We start from the raw sequence: 23712 nt of genomic DNA, 5'->3' as shown, positions 1-23712 counted from the left end.
CTCTGCCAACTGACATGTGGGACCCAGAAACCATGTGACAATTTAACCAGTCAACAAAGTGCCATGTCGACTATGTGGCTGGTCAGTAGGGTGCAATACGGTGCTCTACGATGAGCTAGTGATCATATAATCACTGCAAAACTATATATAGTGACCGTAAAGAGCGTATTGTTACATACGTTGACCGCCAGTGTATTTTTCTCGTTTCAAATTAAGCCATATTAACTGGAAAGGACGTAGTATGGACTAGTACTAGTACTGCTTTGATGTGTCCCGTCAACTCGCCGAACGAGGAGAAGCTTGCTTACTACGCCTCTCCCTCGCCCACGCGCGCGGTGGTTCGCAGGACGAGGAGAGGGTTTTGACTACAACGCGCCCTCTCCCTCTCCCTCTCCCTCTCCCTATCCCTCGCCCTCGCCCTCGCGGTGGACGTGCAGCAGTTCAATCGGTGTCAGATTGCCAGAAGCATAATGTGTACTATAGTATCATCATTGTTGGACCTTCCGAAGAGGCGAAGAGCCAAGTGCAAGGTTCACACGAGTACAAACTGTTGAACCTCCCGAAGAGGCAAAGAGCCAAGCGCAAGGTTTTATAGGAGTTGTCGTCCTAGTAGGAGCGTACTACAACTATAGCGAACGATGCTACTGTATGATGCCGCCACATCACGTATATCCAAAGCTGTGCCACCTTTTTTCTCAAAGAGCGTGTTGGAGCCCGTGCAACAACCACACAAGTTGCACGTACACATAACACATTTACTAGTAATAAATTCTAAAGGACAAATGCCAGTATGCCACACAAGTTCATCTCCAATTCATGTGATAAATTTGTGCATGACTAGTCTACATATATTCACAGCGCTACCGTTCACAATTTACCGTACTCCACTTACACGTTATAGATGGGCTACATGTCCTCCTCCAGGTTCCAGTCCCAGGTGTTCTTCATGGATGGCACGATCCATAGCGGTGGGCAACGGAATCATTGTCGCAGCTTTCTAGTCCGGTTCCACACGATGGAGACTCATCCAAGCTGAAGCGGCATAAATCAGGGATAGCGTGTCCCAGCATGTCGTTCATCCGGCGGTGCGCACGGAAGACACAACCATGCTTCATGAACGGCAGGCCTTCCGTGTCGTGCACGGAAGGTGGCATCCGCTTCACAATGGGGTAGCTGTCCCCAATGAAAAGCGAGTACTCTCCAAGAGTGTTCCTCGGCACCCACGTAGCATCACGGGGGTCGAACTCGGCGCCGTTCATCTGGTACACGCGGCATCTCAGTATCTGGACACATGGTGACATACATAGTCAAGGTCCATGCATAATAATGTTGTGCTCAAATATGGCGGTCAGTAATACTGTGCAGCAAATAGTACTACTCCGGTATAGAGGAAGTAAAATAACCGGCTTATTATATATAGCCACTGTTGGCTACATGGATGAGATAGTAAGACATGGAAAAACAAAAATGGTGGCAGCTAGTGGGTTCAAGTCTTCAAGGGCCTAGCTAGCTATACGCGTCCTCCAAGGTAAAAAGTACTCCTACTAGTACGTAAGTAGAGTACTAGTACAACAATGAAAGAGAAGGCGAGAGGGTTAAAAAATGGAATAGCTGGGTAGATGGTGACGGTTCGATCGTGGTAGATTGTGTGACCATGTTGCACATCAGTGGTACCATGGGTAACGACTGCTAAGATAGTTGATCCCAATATGCCAAAGTCAGCTACAAGGTTCCAGGTTAGACCGAATCGCGGATGCAAATGCACATCCAGGATTGGCGATCTTATTTTGATCGCGGGATGACTGGTCCCTGCAAAATAATGGAGTACCGTTAGGGATGCAAATGATGGTTTGTGCATTCCGTTTGTAATCTCCCGTACCGTAGGATGGCAACTAGATGAAACAAGTCCCCTGGCTTGTCACCGCGAAGATGCGGCCTAGATGGCGCACGACGTCTTCGAACATGTAGGGGTACAAATCTGCCGCCGCCAACATGCGCCAGCCTCTGCCGTTACTGCCCCTTGCATTGATGGCAATCCTTATGTCGAACACCGCGATGAGATAGTAATCGTCGTAGCCGCATCACTTTGTCGGCGGGTCCGCAATTGCTATCTTCTTCAATCTCATGTAGGCATCATCATACGTATTCAAGCCCACTCAGTCCGGAAGGCCGATCCCAATGGTGGAGAAGGGGTCTACCAGAACGGCCGCACTGCTGTGGATGTTGTGCAAAATGATGGTGGTATCCGGCCAGAGGTATGCAAGCCAATCTTCGTTGGCACCGACCCAGACCTATATATAAGACGGTGGGCAGCGGAGAAATTACGGGATGGAAATGGAATAACTAAGTACTACCTGATCAAACTCCATTACTGACCTGCTCGTCGGACAAAATCCGACTACCTCTCAACGTCGGCAACTCTAGCGGAGTCAACGTGCAACCATGGCCAGGGAGCGGTGGACTGTTCGAAGGATTGCCCATAGAAGAACCTTCTCCTCGAGGACACATGGAAGACCAACAAGCATGGCCTTTTCCCAAGCCATTTTAAGCACCGTCTTGAAATAGTTGGTGCAGGAAGCACCGAGTCTTGCGGCGGTGAGGACGTCGGAGCGGCGTGCGATTTCTCCCAGAGGATCATCGTCCAAGGTCTCCCAGCCCCGACGAGGAGGAGAACCACCTGGTGAATCCATGGGAGCAGCGACGAACTGCCTTCTCTTCGGGGGGGGGGAGGGGAACTGGCGAGGAGGAGATAAGAGCGTAGTAACCGCAGGGCCTCATCCCTTCCAACTATAGATCGCTCCTTCCAACTGTAGCGAAGGGGTGAGGCTATTATTTACTACTAGTACTAGCATTATGGGACGTTATGGGATTGCATTATACTGTAAATAATAGCACTAGTAAGAAAATTTTGGCACTAGCTAGTAGTTTTTGGCGTGGATTAAGAAATTTTGGGTATGTTTTTGCTATTTTTTGTACACGCCAACTAGTGTCAAAAAACGTCTTACATTATGTGACGGAGGAGTCGTACTCGTACTATAGCAGTACTAGTACTACTTTCTCAACTAGTAGTGCGAGGGTACTACTAGTGCTATGTACTGTACTTCTAGTATAATGCACCAGTTTTGAACTCTTGAATCTCAGGGCCAAGGAGCTACAGCTGGAAGTGGAGGGTACTACTGTTCTCTAGAACCATCGCTGTACTATCAATGCAGGGAAAGTACACCTGCGTAGTGGCCTAGTGGGTACTCTCGGTGCTCTATTCAGCCGCTCCTCTCACGTAGCTGGCCTACTCAGCCGCTCCTCTCACGCACACACTAGTAGCCTGTTTATCAGCGACGGTTACTGCGGGGGCAGAACATTTGAGTTATTTGATACAGCCAGGCTAGGCTTTTCTCTTCCATTTGTGGAGGTGTAATGGATCTCGTCGAACTTTGTTAGTAGTTCCTTCTTTATGAATGAGATGAAGCAAAGCTTTTGCCTCCGTTTCAAAAAAAACACGTCAAGAGGAATTTCTTTTATAGTAGAGCCGATAATGGAGTGAAGTCCATGCGTGCAACGCCATAAGCTACAGAGTAGTAGTAGAGCACTTTACGTACAGAGCCATATTGCACAGTTCCCAATGCCCCGCCAGGCTTTTCCGGCTCCTCGGGCTTAATTGGGAGGCGCTAGTTTAAATATGCTACTAGCTGATGAGGAAGCTGCAAGCGAGGTGCGGCTAGGGCGAGCACGCGAGCCACGAGATGCTGGGAAGGAAAACCCGTTCACGTGGCTAGGCTATCCAGTGCACCTAGATTGTGGTGCCGCACGTCCGTTTGACTTCAAAACTCAAACTACCCGTGTGAAATATTGGCTCGTAGCGAAGTTACTATTTAAAAAAAAGGCCGTCGTGCGTTCGGCCGGGATCGAACCCACAAAACGAGGTATACACTCCCGCGACCACTAGTAGTACTCGTTGGAGTACAACGCAACCTAGAATCGCCTTTTGTCGCTAGTAGTACATTGTTCCTTACAAGAAACCCCTAATAATGCAAGAAACCACTAATAATGCCAAGAAACTACTACCACGTGCATACGTGGCAGACTTAAGATAAGACTACCTTATCAACCATTATACATGCTCTTACCAACCAACCCTACCAAGAAACCACTACTCTACAAAGTGTCGTTATAGCACGTTTCAACCCATGGCCGGCGGTGCGGAGCCCATCTTGCGGCAGCCCGGATGCCAGCTCCGTCCGGCGCTCGCGGCCGCTAGCTAGCCAAGATAGCTCCGTCCAGCTGCTTGTCTGCAAGGTTTGCTAGCTAGATTGGCACGGTGGCGCAGCGGCTTGCTCGCGTGCGCCGCGCTAAGGCCAGCCATCTGGCTCGAGCGAAGGCCAGCGCAGCGGCTTGCTCGCTCGTGAGTCACGCTCGGGCCAGCCTGCCAACCCGTGCGGAGGCCAGCGTGGCGTCCGGCCCGTCCGGCGGAGCGGCGGCCAACTCGCTCATCACCGGCGCCACCGACGAACACGCATCAACACTGTTTGATGTAATGTTCAGGAAAAATAATGATTTGAGGCGGAATAATAGGATAGAAGGTCAGATGTGGGCCCCTCGTGTCAACGGTCAAACAAAATGTGTTGGTTTAAGCTGCCTCGTCAGCACGGGCATGTGGGCCAACCCTGTCATAAATGGGTTTAAACTAACCTAATCGGTAGGTAGTAGTTTTTGGCGTGGATTAAGAAATTTGGGTATGTTTTTGCTATTTTTTGTACAATAGATTCTTCCTAGGGCTGGTTGAAAGTGGTAGTTTTTTGTTAAATACTCTACATATTGTAAGTAGGAGTGAAAGTTAAGCTTTGGAACCCAATAAGCAAGGCTAGTTACATAGTGCATATGTGTAAATGATTGAAAGTAAATATCAACTATGAGTGACTAATATCTTGATGGAAAACTCGAAAGTATGGAATACTAGGGAATTTTTGCATGGTTGGAAATACTAGCAATGTTCATGTGCGTTGCAACGAATCATAATTAGAATAATACTTATTCACAAACTTGATACAAAACACTCTAATTTTGATATACATATATCACTAGAGATATATTATGTTTCAATTAGAATATATTCCTTGGGCTGTTTTGGTGAGGTCAGGGAGGGATGTGGTTGGTTTTAAGATACTAATTATGGGTTTTTCTGCAAATTGGTAGACAAGTGGGATGTTTGTGAGAAAAGGCAACAACTTACCTCACAGTCGTTAGATGTAGATCTAATGGTCACAAACGACGGATGGCAGACACACCATCATCACCAACTTAGTCTTCTGTAGGAGTACTAGCAAGATCCGTGCATTGCACGGAACATCAAGATGCATTTTTTTATAAAAACACTCGTTGTGATTGACCCATGCGGGAGTAATCCCATGTGTAAAAACTAATGATATCTCGAGAAATAGGAGATAAGGTGAAGAGGAGTGGGGCGTGGTGGTGATCGGTGGTCGGACTGAGCGGAGGCATGGGGATTGATGACGCCGGCAGCGGCCACCAGGCCAGTTTGTTCCAGAGGCTTCCTTTCTTAATTGCTCAACAATGAGGTTGTTGGAGATAAGGATGAACGAGGGAAGGCCTTGTCTGCAAATGTGGAGAGGGGTGCGGGTATCTTTTAGTTTAATTTCCATCAGTCAGATATAGATCGGACGGTCTATATTGCAAGATGGCACGCGTACCATCATCACCAACTCGGTTTTTTATAAGAGAAGAAATATAAGTATGGAGATACAAACGTATTATCGATACTTGTTTCCGTAAACTAGCATCTACATTCTATTCAACGCCTCAGCATGTGAGGCCTTAGCACAATGACTTCGACTGTGTAAAACAAAGGTTTTCCCGTCGCCGATAAGGAGGGGGTGACGGCGGCGCGCTTTTTGGCTTGCTCTAGTCCTAGTAGTCATACTAGGTGGTCTAAGCACGTGTAGATTTATTATTTTTCACGTCTTGTGTTCGCTGTACTGCCATGACTGTTGATGAATAGAGAGTAAGTTATTCACGGGGAAACCCTTGTTGAGCGTGTTTGCGAGAGAGAGAGAGAGAGACAGTGTGCGTGTGTGATATGTCTAGAGACTGAGGCAATGATAACAGATTCTTTGTGTCTATGTGTGTGGAGGATAGAGAGAGACATGTACATGGGGCTTTGTGTTGACGTGGAGACACATATACATAATTAGAGAGTGAGTGTGCGAGATACACATGCGGACATGGGGAGAGATGAGGATCTAGATTAATGGGTGTTTGTGCGTGTCTGTGTGTGTTTGTGCGCGCGTTTGTGTGTGAGAGGGAGTGTGTGTATGTGGAGTAGGGAGACCACTAATGATGTAAACCTAGTATAAGGGGAGGGGGAATGGTGTGACATGTGTAGTAGCGGGATAGCATGGGTGCAGGCGGGGGTAGCAGACTATTTGGAAGAGACATCGATTGTGTGTGGGAGAGGGCTGTGAGAGAGAGAGAGAGAGAGAGAGAGAGAGAGCTAGCGACGGAGAGAGACAGAGAGAGAGACAGAGAGAGAGAGAGAGAGAGAGAGAGAGGAAGAGAGGGGGCGAGAGAGGGGGCGTTTGTGTCCATAAATGGCGTATAGACAGGGAGACAATGTTGATGTTGTTTGAAATTGGCCTATGTACGGAGACGCAAGGGAAGCGAGTCATCGTGCGTGTGATAGGGACTTCATGAGAGATCTAGAATAGATGGTGTAGAGAACAATGTGCGAGATCGAGAACGATGATACATTAGGGAGCTATGGAAAGAGTCACGACATATATGGATACAGGGAGGAGCTGGGGCGGGTCCACATGTGGGAGAGATAGAAAGAGGAGAGTGGTGCACAAGGAGACAAAGTTTGCTTGTTTTGCAGTGGGGGTGGTGTGTGAGGTGAGTGTGCGAGAACCACATAACTAGGGATAGACGTTTGGGGGCGACGTTTTGTGTGTATGGGAAAGATACACTCTACATAGTGCGTGTGCTTGGGAAAGAGAGATGCCGGGAGACCTAGCTAGAGAGTGGGGGAAGAGATGTGTGCATGCCCAAGAGATAAAGTGATAGAGACCTATATTGGGGTCCGGACTTTAGAAGAGAGAGGGGTGTTAATGTGCTCGTGTGTTGGTGTTTGGGGGAGAGAACGACTTCTGTGTGTGTGGGGGGGGGGCGACGAGGGGGGGGGGGGTTTGCTTCAGATAAAGAGTGAGGTGTCTATATTTGAGGGACTTTAGCGTAATTGAGATATACATGGTCAATAGTGTGTGCACTCAAGGTTGATCAATTTGTTTCACAGTTTGGACTATGAGATAACGATACTTTTGAACATGCGTGATATACTTTGATGTACCAGAATTACAAACCTAAGATTGGAATTTTGGAATTCGACTCCATCATTAGCTTTTGTAATTCATTTAAACGGAGGTACATTTTTAAGCCGGGATTTCGTGATTTCAAATTCATATATCAAACCTAGAGATATACACATACGGGCATGTTCAAACTTTATAATCATCCACTTTATTCATACACATACACATTTTTGCTTTTGTCATCATATTTAGGATAAACACATTTGGAATTTCATTTGAATTGGACCATATGATGGTATTTGCTTGTAGTAGCTCAATGATCCATATTTGAATTGAATGGACAATCTAAGTTTCGAGTTGGAGACATTGATTTTCAAAACTTGCACTTTTTTTGCGTGCAAAACAAACAAATTCTCGGCCATGATATCATAGTCGGCCGTACAAGAGCAGAATATAATTTCAGGCGCCAAAAGCTTTCAAACTTCCCGCTCACATCGAAATATCTCGCGCCCGAAAGTTTAGCCCTGCGATATTCCTGTTTTACCCCTGCCACATGAACGGAAAAGGGCTGCTTTGGTAACTCCATTGTTTTCCCCTCTTTGCCCCCAACATTCTTCCCCAGAGCCCCCCTCCCCCCGACCCCCCCAACCACGGCAAGCCGCCGAATCTAGTCCTCCGCCGCAGCGGTGGACCTCACACCCCGACGGATCTACCTTCCGCACCTTGGAACCCCCAACTGCCAACTCACCACTTCACCGGAGCCGCTTCAGCGACTGGCTTGTACACCACTCCAGATGTCCTTGACCGCCATCATGGTCCACTGCACGGGATCTGCTTAACCGACGCCCTCATCCACCACAGTGTAGGCCCTTCACTGACTCCCTCGTCCGTCCCTTCGCTGGCCCTTCATACAAGCCCTCGTCCGCCGCAACAGATCCGCCTCACCGAAAGCACTGTACAACGCGCCCGTCGAAGCCTTCGTCCACTGCACCGGACCCACTCCACGGATGCCATATTCAACTCCACCGGCCCTGCTTTACCGACTCCGCAGCCTCATCAGGTTATTTCGATCTGTACTCCTTCGGTTTTTCTCTTTATAGTGCAACTGTTCACTTACCACAGATGAGCTTTCTTGTATGCCGACAGGCGCTGCAACCGTAGCACCGGATCCGCTTCAGCGACGGCGACAGCCGGCCCAAACTCAACCGCAACACGAGCACCATCGACGATCCTTAGCTATCAAGTAGCTAACGATACCCATACACCGCCGAGAATCAGGTACTATTATCCAACGGCCGGCGCCTACGTTCACTTTCTTAGCATAAGCACCGCACCTTTGAATTTCTTCAGGGCATCATTCAGTTTTCATGAGACGCGTTATTCTGCTTGCACCTGTAGGGCCATACTTCTGGCAGTGAACATGTTACATGTGCTAAATTACATACCAGTGCACATATAGTTAATATGCTTTAGTTTTGTCCTAAGTATTACTGTACTTCCTAGATATCACTGCCTACTATTTTACTTCTTGCATGCTATATTTATGATAATGGTGTTGTTCTGATGCCACCTGTTGGTTCCATCAGACTGCTTCATGTTCTCTATGCTTAATTACACATCAGCAAACTAGCATGTGGTTCCGCTGGTTTTTGTTCGTTTTACCCTACATTTTCTGATGCTAGCTATTACATCACTGCTACGAGCCTCTGTTCATTACTTTTTTGTGTGTTCTTGATCTTCCCAAGTTGCATGACTAATTTGATGCTTCTATTAATTATGGAGCTGCCAACCCCATCAAGCAAAATATTTGTTCTTTTGGGGCTGGCACCTCGAACAAGCATAAAAATAGAGGGAAGCAGATATATTGTCGTGTATGCACACACCCTTCTTTCATTAGTTTAGATGAACCATTGATGATCAATTCGAACCAGTGCATGCGATTAAAATTAATTTTACCTAAATAGAGGGTGCAGAATAAACTACAACAAGTAGATTTGCAACCACGGGATGCTGACGATATCTTCAAAGAACATTGCAACAGCAGCGAGGCTTCACAGCAACATATGGTAAGCCAGTGTGTTTTAGTACATGTGAAATGTAATGCGTGTGGGCTGCTTTCTTGGCTTGTGCCCTCAACCTGTAATCCTACAGAATAACAAATAGTTCAGTTGTCTGCTTTGCTGTATTGCTTGATTCGAATGCTTGTTTGTTACTTGTTACGCTATACCTGAGTTGGCCAATATGTCAGCAGTGCCTGCTGTACTATCGTAAAGAAATGCATGCCTAGTTCATTTGAGTCCTTAACTTTTCCTCTGAACTTCATCACAAGACTGTCTTCGTAGTTTATATGAGGCCACACTGTTAAGTGCTTTCTCAGATTATTTCAACTGCTTAGATGCCTTGGCAACTTATAGCGGTGGTACACTCCCTTTCAACTAGGGATGTCAACTGGGTCCCGTTTAATCCCGATTAAAGTCCACTAGTGGTATGATAGTTCAAAAGAGTTTTTGTTTTTTGAGGAAAATGAACCAGGGAGCTAGCAAAAACTAACTAGATGGGACTGGCGGATGTCGTTTATTTGCCACTTACATCCCTAGTTTCATCTTACCATTTTAATTTCTTTTCGGCTGATGCTGCTTCGAACCATTTAAATATAGCTTGCCATGCTCGGCAATAATTCGTATGTCGTTTACCATGTAAGCTTACTGCCTGGATCATGCGATAACTATCTCTTACTTATGTCCAGCGGAAACCTTTCAGGATGCCGTTCACACTAGGACACAATGTACAACCCCAGAATCTATTTGTGGAAGCAGTGCGCCATCCATGTTACCAGATGGTAGCAGTTCAGAGGCAACACCGCCGGAGAGCAGTCTGAGCACAGATATTATAGTTCTTGAGGCTCTACTAGAGGCAGAAAGAGATGGTGTGGCTGCCATGAATGAGGTAATCTCGATCTTGAAGCTGGAAATTATGCAATTAGCTGCACGCATTATGCAAGCAACCCAAGAATTGGAGGAAGTAAGAATGTTGCATTTGAAGACGGAGGAGGTCCTGCTGCTTCTGCTATCTGAAGCCCAGGGTAATCCCAGTTCTTCTTTAGATAGCAGTTGAAATTGTCATTAGATTATTGTACTTGCATGTTGTGTCATGTCTCTGAATGGATTATGTTGTAAGACCCCCTATGTTGTCCATGTGTTGTAATGATCCGAATTTTTTAGGCGAGGTAATCCTCAGTACTTGTATGATTGACATAAGGTGAACTGTTTTTCGTGTGAGCATATTGTATTGGATGAAATAACTGTTTGACTCAAAGTGTATCCAACCTACTGAATTCGAAGATCACGGCATTTCTAAATCATAATCATATATAAAGGTGGAATAAATCTTTGTTGTGGTTTTGAAGAAATAAATAACAAAACGTAGAATTATCTGTGGATATTCGTAATCGAATAAAAATTGGATTTGGATTTAGTTGCCAGGGCCCAGGGCAAACGTGAATGCTAATTCTCCCAAGTTTTGAACGAAGCGGCTAAACACCCACTATCATTTGTGGGCTGCCCGAAGCAAGTGTTTGCGAGATGGAAATTACTGTCTACCCCTGACACTTGACATCCTTATCGACCGGATTTACACTGCTGTCGATAGGGGTAGACTAGTAACTTCAATCAGACGTGACACGACGGCCTCTGAGCCCATTCAGACACGGTGGGCGCCAAACGTGGGCGGCAAAACACATTTGATTCAAGCTCGTCCGAAAGACATGTGTCTCTCCCTCCATTTCCCCATTCATCCACGGTGGGCGGCAAAACAAACTCTCCTCGTCCGAAATCGATGTAGGCTAATATTTTAAATAGGGGCAGATGTGTAACTTCCCTCAGACGTGACACAACCGCCCTACCTGTCAGCCCCGTTCATACACCGTGGGCGCCAACCGTGGGCGGCAAAACACCCTCTCCTCGCCCGAAATCGTTACCGGCAAATATTTGGGAGATGCGAGATTACCGTCCTATCCCCAACCGACGTGATGTCCGAAATTTTAAACGGGGGATAAGTTCGTAACTTTCCCACATTTCAGACAAGCGCGTCCCAAAGTTTGAGATCCCCCTCCCCCTCCATTTCCCCATTCATACACCGTCGGCGCCACGACAACCTCCCCACTGCGGCCAGCCTCCTCCGTCCGCCACCCCATCCTCCACCTTGCCGGAGCCGCTACCCCTACCCCGTCGTCCACTGCAAGAGATGGACGTCTCTCATCCACGGCGCCGGACCAGGATCCTTTCATCGCGTCGTCTCGCTTCATCGGCGCCGTCGTCCACTTTGCCGTTGCCGCTCCTACGACCGCCTCGTCCACGGCAACAGGATTTATCCCCCAACCCGGCCGTCTGCCATCTAAAGTCTTCTTCCCCGCCGCCGACAGCCATCGCACCCGCAGCACCCTCAACGTATCAGCAGGGGCCTACACGGCGTCGCAAGAGAGGTGGTACTCTTCCATATGTGCTTAAGTTATTGATCTCACCCGGAAAATAGATCTTAAATTGTTTACTGTACTTTTCTTGTCCGTACCAAATCGTAGTGGCTAGTTGAATGCAAACATTGGTTGCGAAGTAGCTTTGTCCGGTTTGCACCTTCAGATCCGCCATGTCACGGTCACTATACTCGTAAAGCTTATGGTTTCCCCCCTTTATATTCACTACCATCATCGTAGGTGCTTCCCTGCTTCGTGTCGTGCTAGCACTGCTCCTCAAGACCTCAACCCATCAAGCGAAACAACATGCCACTCATAATTCCAAAGCTTACGTGTTGAAATACGAATCTGATATGATGCTCATATTACTAAAACAGAGAACGTTTAATTGGTCACCTAATGTTCCTATATTCGTTTCGAAAAGCATGTGCGCCACCCACTGGTCCAGCTAGTTCCACTTTCCTGATTTTACTCTTGATGCTTAGGGTTTTCCCCTTTTATCTACTCTACTATGATCTGCGTAGGTGCTTTCTGTCATACTAGCATTACTCCACCCTTCAAGCTAAACAACACAACACTCAAAATTCCAAAGCTTAGTTGTTCAAATATGATTGTGATATGATACTGATATTAGTTAACAGACACATTTAATTGGTTAGCTAAAGGTCCCACTTGAGTTTCCAAATGCATGTCGTGACATATAGAGAGACAGCAGAATTGCATTTCTTTGTCACTTGTTGACTGTACTTTCTTGTTCATACCAAATCTTAGTTGTTATTTCAAAGCAAATATCGGTTGCTAACTACCCTTTGCGCGGTTTGCAGCTTCAGATCTGCCATCCCACTGCCACGGTCAACACTATACTCATCATGCTTACGGTTTCCCCATTTTATGATGACCACGATCAGCCTACGTGGTTCGTGTCGTAATAGCACTGCTCCACCCATCGAGCTAAACAAGCTTAGTTGTACAAATTCAAATCTGATATTATGCTGATATTAGTAAAACTGAGAGATGTTTAATTGGTCAGCTAAATGTTCCTACTTTAGTTTCGAAATGCATGTGAGCCACATATGGAGAGACCGGAAGGAATAGTATTTCTCTGTGCGCTCTGGTTCATCATGGGTGGCCAACCGACATTGTATAGAAAGACTTGTAATATCTTCAATCTGCTTGCTCTTCTGCTCTTCTTTAAGATGATCCTCTTCTCTTGCGGTCGACTGGTCAGGTCGAGTTATTCTCCCTTAGTATATTTTGAATCTGTCAGGTCAGGTCGACTTGTTCTTCTTTACTATATGTTGAAGCTGTCATCTGCGAAGTATCATCACTTCTGGAGCTCTCATATTTTGAGTAGTAGGCCACATTATATTAATGCACACACCAAATTACAGCATGCATGGCACCTCTTAGAAGATTGCAGAGATAGCACAAAGGGGTTTACAGGGAGGAAGTATTGGATTAGAATCACTTCTGCATTACAAAGATAATCTCACTTGTTTTTATGTTTTCATGCATGTCAGGTATTGAACATTATCAAAATGAATATGAGAATGGGCGCACGAGAGGAATATTGCGGAACGATCCACTGGCTAACAAACTTGGCATGGTGGAGGATGACCTATCTTATTCACCCATCAAGGTGCATGCTCTAACTTGGCAAGGTTGTATTGGTCGCACATATTTTGCATCTGACCTCTTGCATTACTTCTACTTTGTTACACCATCTGCTTAGTTTAAGCATCATATATGAGTATATGCCATACCTATCCATTTTCTGTACCTATTCCATGTGTCGTCATACTATGTTTTTCCAGTCAAATGTTGTTCTTTCGTAATAGATGTCCAAAAGGAAGAGGGTGATTGCAGATCCTCAAGGAGTACAAACTAGGTATTTGGAAAAGGTAGTGATACCTGTTAAATCAGATAGATCAGCAGCCACAGAAAACACAGGCCCAACTGTAACAGACTTTACCCCTACTCCAGTGGCCAAACCCCTATTAGAACTGCTGACAGCCCAGCGTCAGGTACTGTCTATGATATCAATTCAAAATTTGAACTCCTAAATTTCTGCATGTGCCTTACCTTCTCTCTTGTATGAAAACTAATTTCAGATGAATCTCCTTGCTCAAAGGATCATAGGATCTCACGACAATACTGGGCTCTGCATTGCTCTTGTCAGTACCTCTTGCCCTTTGTCAGCATACTTACACTCATTGCTGTTTGATTATGTAGCATCACTGTAAATGTTCGCTTCTTTATCCTTCCTTTGCTTGAAATTATAAGATCTATATTTACTCTTAGATAAATGTAGAATTAACACAATGGTTATGAAGTTTTGGATTGCTCATGTAAGTACCTGTTGTCATGTACTCCCTCTGTATCGAATTAATTGTTGATCAATTGGATGTATTTAGAACTTAATAGTGCTAGATACATCCATTTGAGCGACAACTAATAACGGACGGTGGTGGTATTACTGTACATGCATCGCGAGATAGTTGATTGTCTAGCATTAGTCTGCATCTTATCTGCCCTGCCCTCCACTTTCTCCAAATTATCATATCTACATTTACTCTTACCAAAATGTTGAATAAAGCCAATGCCACTGCACACGTTGATGTCTGCATTCCTCTTGTCAGTACCTTTTGCCTTGTAACGCTGTACTTAATTAATTGCTATTTGATTATGTATCATCAGTCTGCACCTGAGCTTCATTATCCTCTATTTCTTCCAATATTATTTGATCTATATTTACTCTTTGCAAAATGTAGAATAATGGCAACGCTTATAAAGAATTTTCTTTGGGGAATTTATTGAATTATCTTTCCATCAACATGGAGAAGGGCTTTGTCCAGCCCGTGTTAACATGTAATGTAAGTTCATCCTTCTCAAGCCTTCAAACTTTGTTCTAGTATAGATTTGGATAGGCATCATTTCCTCCACTGCTGTTTACATCTGATTGGATGTTTGCAACAACTACCAGTTTTAAATTGTAGTTGTAAAAACATGTTCCTTATGCAGAACAGATCCATTTATTTGCTTATATAATTGTGAAACCTGTTACGTGTCTCCTTGTTTCTCTTTCAGAGTCGTATCTCTTATGCCAGGCAGAACTTTAGGAAAGATAGTGAGCCAAACCATCTTGAGGACAGCGAGATGACCCCAAGGTCCTGTCTTGATGAAGACAGTGAGTTGAAGCTACTCACCAGCAGGTGTGAGACAACCTCTGTGCAGTCGCTGCCTCAATCAGTTCGACTTCTTCAGTCTCAACTTAAAGCGGAAAGGCTTGCTTCAGCTCAGCTCCGACTTGAAGTCAAAGATGTAATGAAGATGTCAGGGGACTGCCTTGCGCACTATGGTGCCATACAGCTAGGGATGAAGCATCTATCGTTGACACAACTGAGGTCTCATCAGCTTGTTCGGCTGCTTGCGGGGGCCCGAGCTTGCCAGGTCTAGTGCCTTCTGAAGTGCTCTCAGTTTTGTATATTCTTTTGTCGGCGCGTTTATATGCACTGGTGGCGACCTTTGATGCCCAGTGTATGTAATCCGCGGTCATGTTGCGCTTTATTATCACCGGGTAGCGAACTTTGATTCCTAATATGCCGTAATTTCTTTGTTGTATAGTCTAGGTTTATTCTTTGGTCGGTATGCTGTAATTTAGGCCGGAAGGTTCAGTGGATCTCAGTGTTGTCGGTCTTCAGGCCGGCTCGTTACTCATATGGGCCAAAACGTGGGCCTATAATCAGCTTGGGCCATTAGCAGGTCTAAACCTATAGTAGTTTCCCGCCTTTAACAGGCCATGGGCTACATATTTACTGTAGTGACACTGGGCTTCCTACGGGCCGTAGAAACAATGGGCCTTCTACGGGCCGTAGAAACAATGGGCCTTCTACGGGCCGTATCATCAATGGGCCTTAGACGGGCCGTATGATCGATTGGCCAAACATGGGCCAAAAACAGACCGCATTATGGCCGTAAACGGGCTAGAGTTGGAGTCGTCCGTTCATGGGCCGACCATAACGGGCCGTCGTTAATAGGCCGTATTTGATGACGCTATGAAAACGGCCCAACGTATTAACGGGCCACAAACGGGCCGACTGTAACCACGGGCTGAATTTGGCCCACAAGCAGAAAATGGCAGTAACGGGCCGTAAGTAACCGAATGCTGGAAATGAGCCCAAGAATAAATGGGCCCTGAGAAGGCCGAAAGATAACATGGGCTGCAAACGGCCCAATGGATTAATGGGCCGTTAATGGGTATAAAGTGATACACTGTTCATTACGGGCCAGTTTCACCACGGGCCGTTAATGGGCCAAGAGTTACAAAGGGCCTCATCTGGGCCGAAAGACGTCATGGGCCATACATGGGCCGGAACTTAAAATGGGCTGGAATCATATTGGACGGCCCAGATGACGCTACTGGGCCTAATTTGGATAGGTCGTAACGGGCCCTGGGTTAGCGGGCTGTAAATGGGCTATATGCGAACAGGCCGTTAACAGGCTTTCCGTGGGCCGGCCCGCCACCTTTTGACCAAGTCAAACGGGCCGGCCTTTTCACAGGAATGGGCCTCTGTTGGGCCATGCCACGTGTCGACGTATCATAGGCGCCTTCTGTCCAATGAGTGGATGACATCTGTTCGAACGGTGAGCCGACACGTGTTTCCTCCAGCCAATGATGATTTTACACGTGGAAAATCCCCATTGGTCGGGGCTGTTAGCGGGTTATCGGATCCAAAACCGGACCCGATAGCTTAACGATGTTCGTTACGGTGGATGCCACGTGTCGGTCACCCTTGATGAAAGCACTTCTGTGACGCGCGATTTATCGTCATGGAAGTGGACACTTCCGTGATGATAATTTTGGTAATGTCATGGAACACTTCTACGACAACACAGGTATGACTATCTTGATTCTGTCATAAAATTGTCATGGATGTACATGCATGACAAAAAAATGCGACCTACTGTGACAAACACGTATCATCACGGAAGTGTATTTTTTTGTAGTGTAGTCTATGTTACTACCTCTATAGTGGGGAGTAACATATATGTGTGGTAACATACAACACTTCATTTATTAGGCTATAGACACATCTTGCCTTGATATGTACATGTGATATTACTCATACTACTAGTAACTACCTATGTTACAACTTTCCTCTCTTTCTTCATTTATTGCTTGCCACATCATCTACTTTATCTAGATATGTGTGATGTTACTACCTATGTTACTCCCATTGTGTGTAGTCTCATACTATAGTAAGACTATACCCACAGTGGGAGTAACATAGGTAGTAACATCACACATATCCACTTTCCTCCATTTCTTCATTTATTGCTTGCCACATCATCTATTTTATCTAGATATGTGTGATGTTACTACCTATGTTACTCCCACTGTGGGTAGTCTGGCTATAAGGAATAGAATAATATATATGTGCTTATTAGTTGGAGGAAAGAGAAGAGAAGCGGGCTCTTGGTTAGTAGAGCCAGCTGCAACACGAGACCCAAGACACTTTGTGAGGATGTAAGGTGGGCCAACTATTGATAAACTAGTATGTATATAAAACTTATTATTGTACATGCCCGCTAAGAGGTTGGCTGTATATATATGACATGGCAACTTCTTATAGCCGACCCTTGGCTGTATTATTAACCATGCTCTTAGTGAGATAGCTAGTATATCATAGACGACTAGCTAGTATCAGACTAGCCACAACGGGAGTAACTTCAGCAGTAACACCGACTCCAACTCAGGAAACTTGCTTATGTGGCAATAAGTTAATGAGGAGAGAGATAGTTTCAGTAACTTAGCTAGTTACTGTAGCATCACATGTCCCAATGCAATATGAGTCTGTAACCTAAGAAATGAAGCTTTGCCTGACACTACACTTATGTTACTACCCAATATGAAGGTAGTAACATATATAGTCTAGGGATATGTGTATGTTACTAGTGTACTACTCTCCATTGTGGCTAGTCTCATACTCCCTCCTTTTCGGTTTAGGCTGGTTGTAATGGTATTATCATAAGCGGTATCATGCATGCCAACTAGACTTTCTGGATGATGTGGCACACAAGAGAGGATGTGGTATCATATCATGATACCGTGTCATATTAAATGTTGTACTACTACTTTGTGTGATGCATGACAATTAGTAAGGCAACCTAAGATGTTAACTTATGATACTATGCATTACGGAAGTAGTATCCTAGCTACACTATCATATATGTGCATGATACTACTAGTATATATGATACTCCCCATTACAACCAGCCTTATAGGGCTCAATTCAAAAATCTCACCAACCAAGGTAGATGGTGAGTGGTGGAATACTTTTTGTAGTTTGCAAAAACACCCAATTAATGCTTTTGTTTTCCTCAAAAGTGTATGTTTTCTGATGTATTAATTGCAATACATGCATGCATATATAAAGTACATGCGTTGGTCAACTTTCTCTTAATACTTGCATGCAATAATTTAATGCACCTTGGAATCTGGACATGTGACGGGGAACAACCAAATTGAGCCTTATAAAATGGGAAAACTAAAATTTTGAGGTAAGCCTATAAACCGGAAAGGAGGGAGAATATATGCATGATACTATTATATGATCTACCTCTGTAATGCGCGCATGCATAGTATCATAAGTTAGTATCTTAGCCTTATTAATTACCATGCATGGCACAAAGTAGTACAACATTTAATATGATACGGTATCATGATATGATACCACATCCTCTCTTGTGTGCCACATCATCCAGAAAGTCTAGTTGGCATGCATGATACCGCTTATGATAATACCATTACAACCAGCCTAAACCGAAAAGGAGGGAGTATGAGACTAGCCACAATGGAGAGTAGTACACTAGTAACATACACATATCCCTAGACTATATATGTTACTACCTTCATATTGGGTAGTAACATAAGTGTAGTGTCATGCAAAGCTTCATTTCTTAGGTTACAGACTCATATTGCATTGGGACATGTGATGCTAGAGTAACGAGCTAAGTTACTGAAACTATCTCTCTCCTCATTAACTTATTGCCACATAAGCAAGTTTGCTGAGTTGCAGTCGATGTTACTGCTGAAGTTACTCCCGCTGTGGCTAGTCTGATACTAGCTAGTCGTCTATGATATACTAGCTATCTCACCAAGAGCATGGTTAATAATACAACCAAGGGTCGGCTATAAGAAGTTGCCATGTCATATATATACAGCCAACCTCTTAGCGGGCATGTACAATAATAAGTTTTATATACATACTAGTTTATCAATAGTTGGCCCACCTTACATCCTCACAAAGTGTCTTGGGTCTCGTATTGCAGCTGGCTCTACTAACCAAGAGCCCGCTTCTCTTCTCTTTCCTCCAACTAATAAGCACATATATATTATTCTATTCCTTATAGCCAGACTACCCACAGTGGGAGTAACATAGGTAGTAACATCACACATAATAGTACAACATTTAATATGATATGATACCACACACCCTCTCTTTCATCATTTAACTGTGTTCCACATCATCCAAAAAGTCTAGTTGGCATGCATCATACCGCTTGATACTCCCATATTACGACCAGCCTTATTAGGGTGGCCATAGTGGGGGTATCATAGCCGGTATCATGCACCCGGGAATAGAAATATGATGATGTGGCAAAGAAGCAGTAACATAGGTAGATACCGTAACATATATATATATATATAATAAATAAATGCTATACTACTTTGTGTCATGCATGGCCATAAATACGGTCATCTATGATATATACTCCCTCCGTAAACTACTATAAGAGCGTTTAGGTCACTATTTAGTAATCTAAACGCTCTTATATTAGTTTACAGAGGGAGCTAGTACTACTCTATGATACTATATATGCACTATGAAGGTACGTACGTAGTATCATACACTAGTATCATATGCATGATACTATATATATATAGTATATGATACTCCCCACTATATAAGGCTGGCCATAGTGGTGGTATCATAGCCGACAATGTCGTGCACTCGGAAATAGCAAGTATGCTAATGCGGCAAAGAATTAAATATATATAAAGAGGGTTAGAATAACATATAGTAGGTAGATAGCGTATCATGTTAAATGCGATGCTAATTTGTGTCATGCATGGCAATAAATATGATCTATATATGATACTATACTCTATGTATTATACTATGCGCTATAATTAATTAAAGGCAGTATCATAGACTAGTATCATATGTACTGTATATTCATGATACTAGTATATAACACTCTCCACTATACTCATGATTTCTTACCGTGGAAAAAAATTGGAGGCAAAACGATGAACTCATGTTTTCATTCGAACAAAAATATGATGTTAGGTAATGTAAATGTTTTCAAAGAGCACACGGTTCACTCACGCAAGCCGTGTGTCCACTAAACCGTGCCGATGCACCCCCCACCCCTCTGCCACGCGCGCGATCTGAGTCGTGCGTTCTGATTGGCCAGAACCCAAACCCCACGGATCGTACGTCTGCACCGTTGGATTCTCCTTGATCGAACGGCGATCCTCATCCCTTTCGACAACACATGTACATGTTTTCAAATAGCCCCTCCCAAAAAAATTGTTTTCAAATAGCACACGGTTCACACACGAAAGCCGTGTCCCTACCAAACCGTGGCCGATGCCCCCCTCGCTGCGCGTGCGATCTGATTGGCCAGAACCCAAACCCAACGGATCGTACGTCTGCACTGTTGGATGCTCCCAGAACGAATGACAATCCTCATCCCTTTCGACAGGAAATGCAGTCCGTCTAGGAATTGATTTATATGCCAACATGCACGGTAAATGCCAAAAAATGTCTTACGTATAGCACACGAGACCTGAAATGCGCCGGCAAATCAAACCCATGGTAAAATTGTGATTGGTTTACGTGCGAAAAATTTAGAGGCAAAACGATGAACTCACGTCTTCATTTCAAAATTTGTACATCTTCATTTCAAATGAAATTATTCTGTTTGTGCACACGAGCGCTTAGAGGCAACCGTTTGCATAGGCCTTTCCGCGCGCGCGGCGACCGGGGATATTTTTCACCCTTTTCACCTAGGCCGCCAACACCCCCCACCGTCCGCCCGCGTTTCACTCAACTAGTCCACCCAATCTCCTTCGCCAGCTCCCCCTCCCCCAGATCCACAGCAGGAGCCTCTCCGGCGCTGCCGCGCTCACCCCGGTCGTGTGCCCGCTCTTCGGCGTCAAGCCTACCTCCACTGCCATTCCCAACACGCAGCGGCCCATGCCTCGTCGTCTTTGTTTGCTTGCCAGCCACCCTCGAGCATATCGATGCAGTAACCCTCGCCTCTCTTGTGGTCCGCCCGGGTTTGCATTAAGAAGCCTGTTAGTTACTGCTCTCCATTGCGGTGAGGCATATTTCCTCGCAATACCTCTTCCAATTTCGTTCCGTATGTTCCCAAATTGGCTATAAAATAACGGAGAGCGTATATATGTTCATTATCTACCTTCCTTACTACATATAAGATGTATTTGTTCCAATAAGTTACTGCCTATTTACAGATCGCGGGCGCCCGAGTCACACAAACTTAACAAATTAGTCGTACATTTTCTAAATTATTGCATGGCATGTTTAGAAAGCTTGATACCAAGTTGTTAGTTTTATGCTTATCCTCCTTTCCTGAGTTTCGCATGTGTTCTCTGTAGATGCCGAGTAGCAGCGATAACACTCATTCAGGCCATGTATCTTCATCTGATTCGGACAACCCTAGGTCTTCAGCAGATTGTGAGGGATCAAGTAGTCTTGAACGGGATAGAACTGCAGCAATTACCCTTCCGGTCAGGACACGGAGGAACGCTCCAAGGAAGCCCACACACCAGCCTAAAGGTGTATATGAAGTAACCGAGATTGATTTAAAGTCCTGGGCTCCAACTAAAGCAGATAAAGCACGCATGAGGTTCAGGAGTGTGTGTGGATTTGTTGGCAGGGCAAGGCTCAACATTAATCTGCCGGGGTTTCGGAAGGCTGACACAGAAACACGGCGAAGGATAGTCTGGGAGATCATGGATCACTTCAACGTTCCAGAGCAGTGGGGAATGCAGGTGGAACACGCTGCACTGAAGAAGGCTAGGGATGCTTGGAGAAACTGGAAGCACGTGCTGTACAAGAAGTACTTGAGTGAAGGCAAGGACCCAATCCCCGCATACCCCCAAATTACAAAGGCAGACTGGGCAGAATTCAAAAGGGTCAGGGAAACTCCAGAGTTTGCTAAGAAGAGTTTCAAGCAATCGGAACTTCAGAAGAAGAACATACACCCACACCGTATGGGTGTGGCAGGATACTACGACATGAAACTGATATGGGAACAGGAGGACAAAGAAGCAGTAGCAGCGGGTGGGAATCCGGCCTTTAGTGAAATCAGGGGCGAACGCGCCAGAGACTACTTGCGGGCACGTGCAAAGAGGCGTGATGACGGAACTTATTACTTTGAAAACGCACGTGATGCCAGACTGTATGAAGTGATGGTAGAGGCTTCCAAGATCCCTGGACGGTTCTAGAGGAACTCGGGGCCATGTGACATTCTATCCATTGCTCTGGACACAAAAGAGCCCCCTGGCTGTGCAAGGGGTATAGGTGTTAATGTCCCGCACAAGAGGGCTTTCACACTCAGCAAAGAAGGGAGGCTCAACATGAAAAAAGCAAGGAGTGAAATGAAGCAGAATGCATTGTTTGAAAAGTTGAAGAAGGAGATTTATCCGGCTGTTTGAAAGGATGTTGAGGAGTCAATGATGATGCAGAAGACTCTAACACTGACAGATAGCCAGCAGATGGGAGGGGAGGCAGGCATGGATGATGCTGCTTATTGCGCGACAACACTGCACAAGAGTAGCTGTGCATCAGCTGACCCTAGCGACACTGAGATTGCAGCTGCTCGTGATGATGCTCTATCTGATCTATCTGGAATGAAAGACAGACTGAAGGGCGTGCTTACACATTATCAAGGTACATTAAAATGTGCAACAACCTGGGTTTGCCCACCCTTCTTGGAAGATGGCCTCCTCTTGGACAATGTGCCATTGAAGCCGGGCTGTGTGAAGTGCTACGTGACTGGAGTAAAGCCTGGATTCAATGAATTTGCCCTGAAGAACGTCCTAGGAGACTTCGATGAGCAAAGGACCTTGGAAGAAACACTGTTACATCACATCCAGTGGCCACGAAAGGAAACAGAGTTCATCGATGAGATTCCTGAAGCCCCGCCAAGAGCAACCACTGTCGCCCCTCAACCGGTGACGCTCTCCTTGCCACAACAGCTCTCGTGGGCTGATGCATCAACCTGTGATCAGCCGGACCGACTTTGTGGCGTACAGGCCATGTCATCCTCCGACCCAAAGTAGCTAGTGGCAAGGCCTACAACTGCTGATGACGCGCCACCGGTTCAGATGCCGGCCGCTGAATCAGCGGGGGGAGACCCAGCTGCAGCACATGCTCAATAGACCAACCTGGTGGAACAGACTGCTAAGCAGTCTGATGCTTTGGAACCACCTGCTAAGCAGTCTGTAAGTCCAGAATCGACTGCTCATCTGTCCGTCAATCCGCAGGCGCATGATCAGCATACCAATGCGTCAGCACTTCCTGCTCAGCAAACCAACGCGTTGGCATGGCCTCCTCAGCACACCGACAAGTTGGCACCACCTGCGCAGAAACCCGACATAGCTTCAACGCATGGTCAATAATCTGATGCCTCTACTCCTACAGCCCAGCAGTCCGTCACAGCAGCACCGCCAGCTCAGCGGTCCAGCATAGATAAACAGTCTGCTAAGAAGTCCGTCCAAGCTTCACCGTCTGCTCGGCAGTCTACCGTGCAGGCAACCAGACGTTCTGCCAGAAATGCTTCAAGTACCAAGAAGGAAGTGGCAAAAAAAGGCTACACCCACGACCACGA

The sequence above is a fragment of the Triticum aestivum genome, chromosome 1D (assembly GCF_018294505.1).
Source record: "Triticum aestivum cultivar Chinese Spring chromosome 1D, IWGSC CS RefSeq v2.1, whole genome shotgun sequence".
NCBI classification, from domain to species: Eukaryota; Viridiplantae; Streptophyta; class Magnoliopsida; order Poales; family Poaceae; genus Triticum; species Triticum aestivum.
This window is presented reverse-complemented; position numbering follows the sequence as displayed.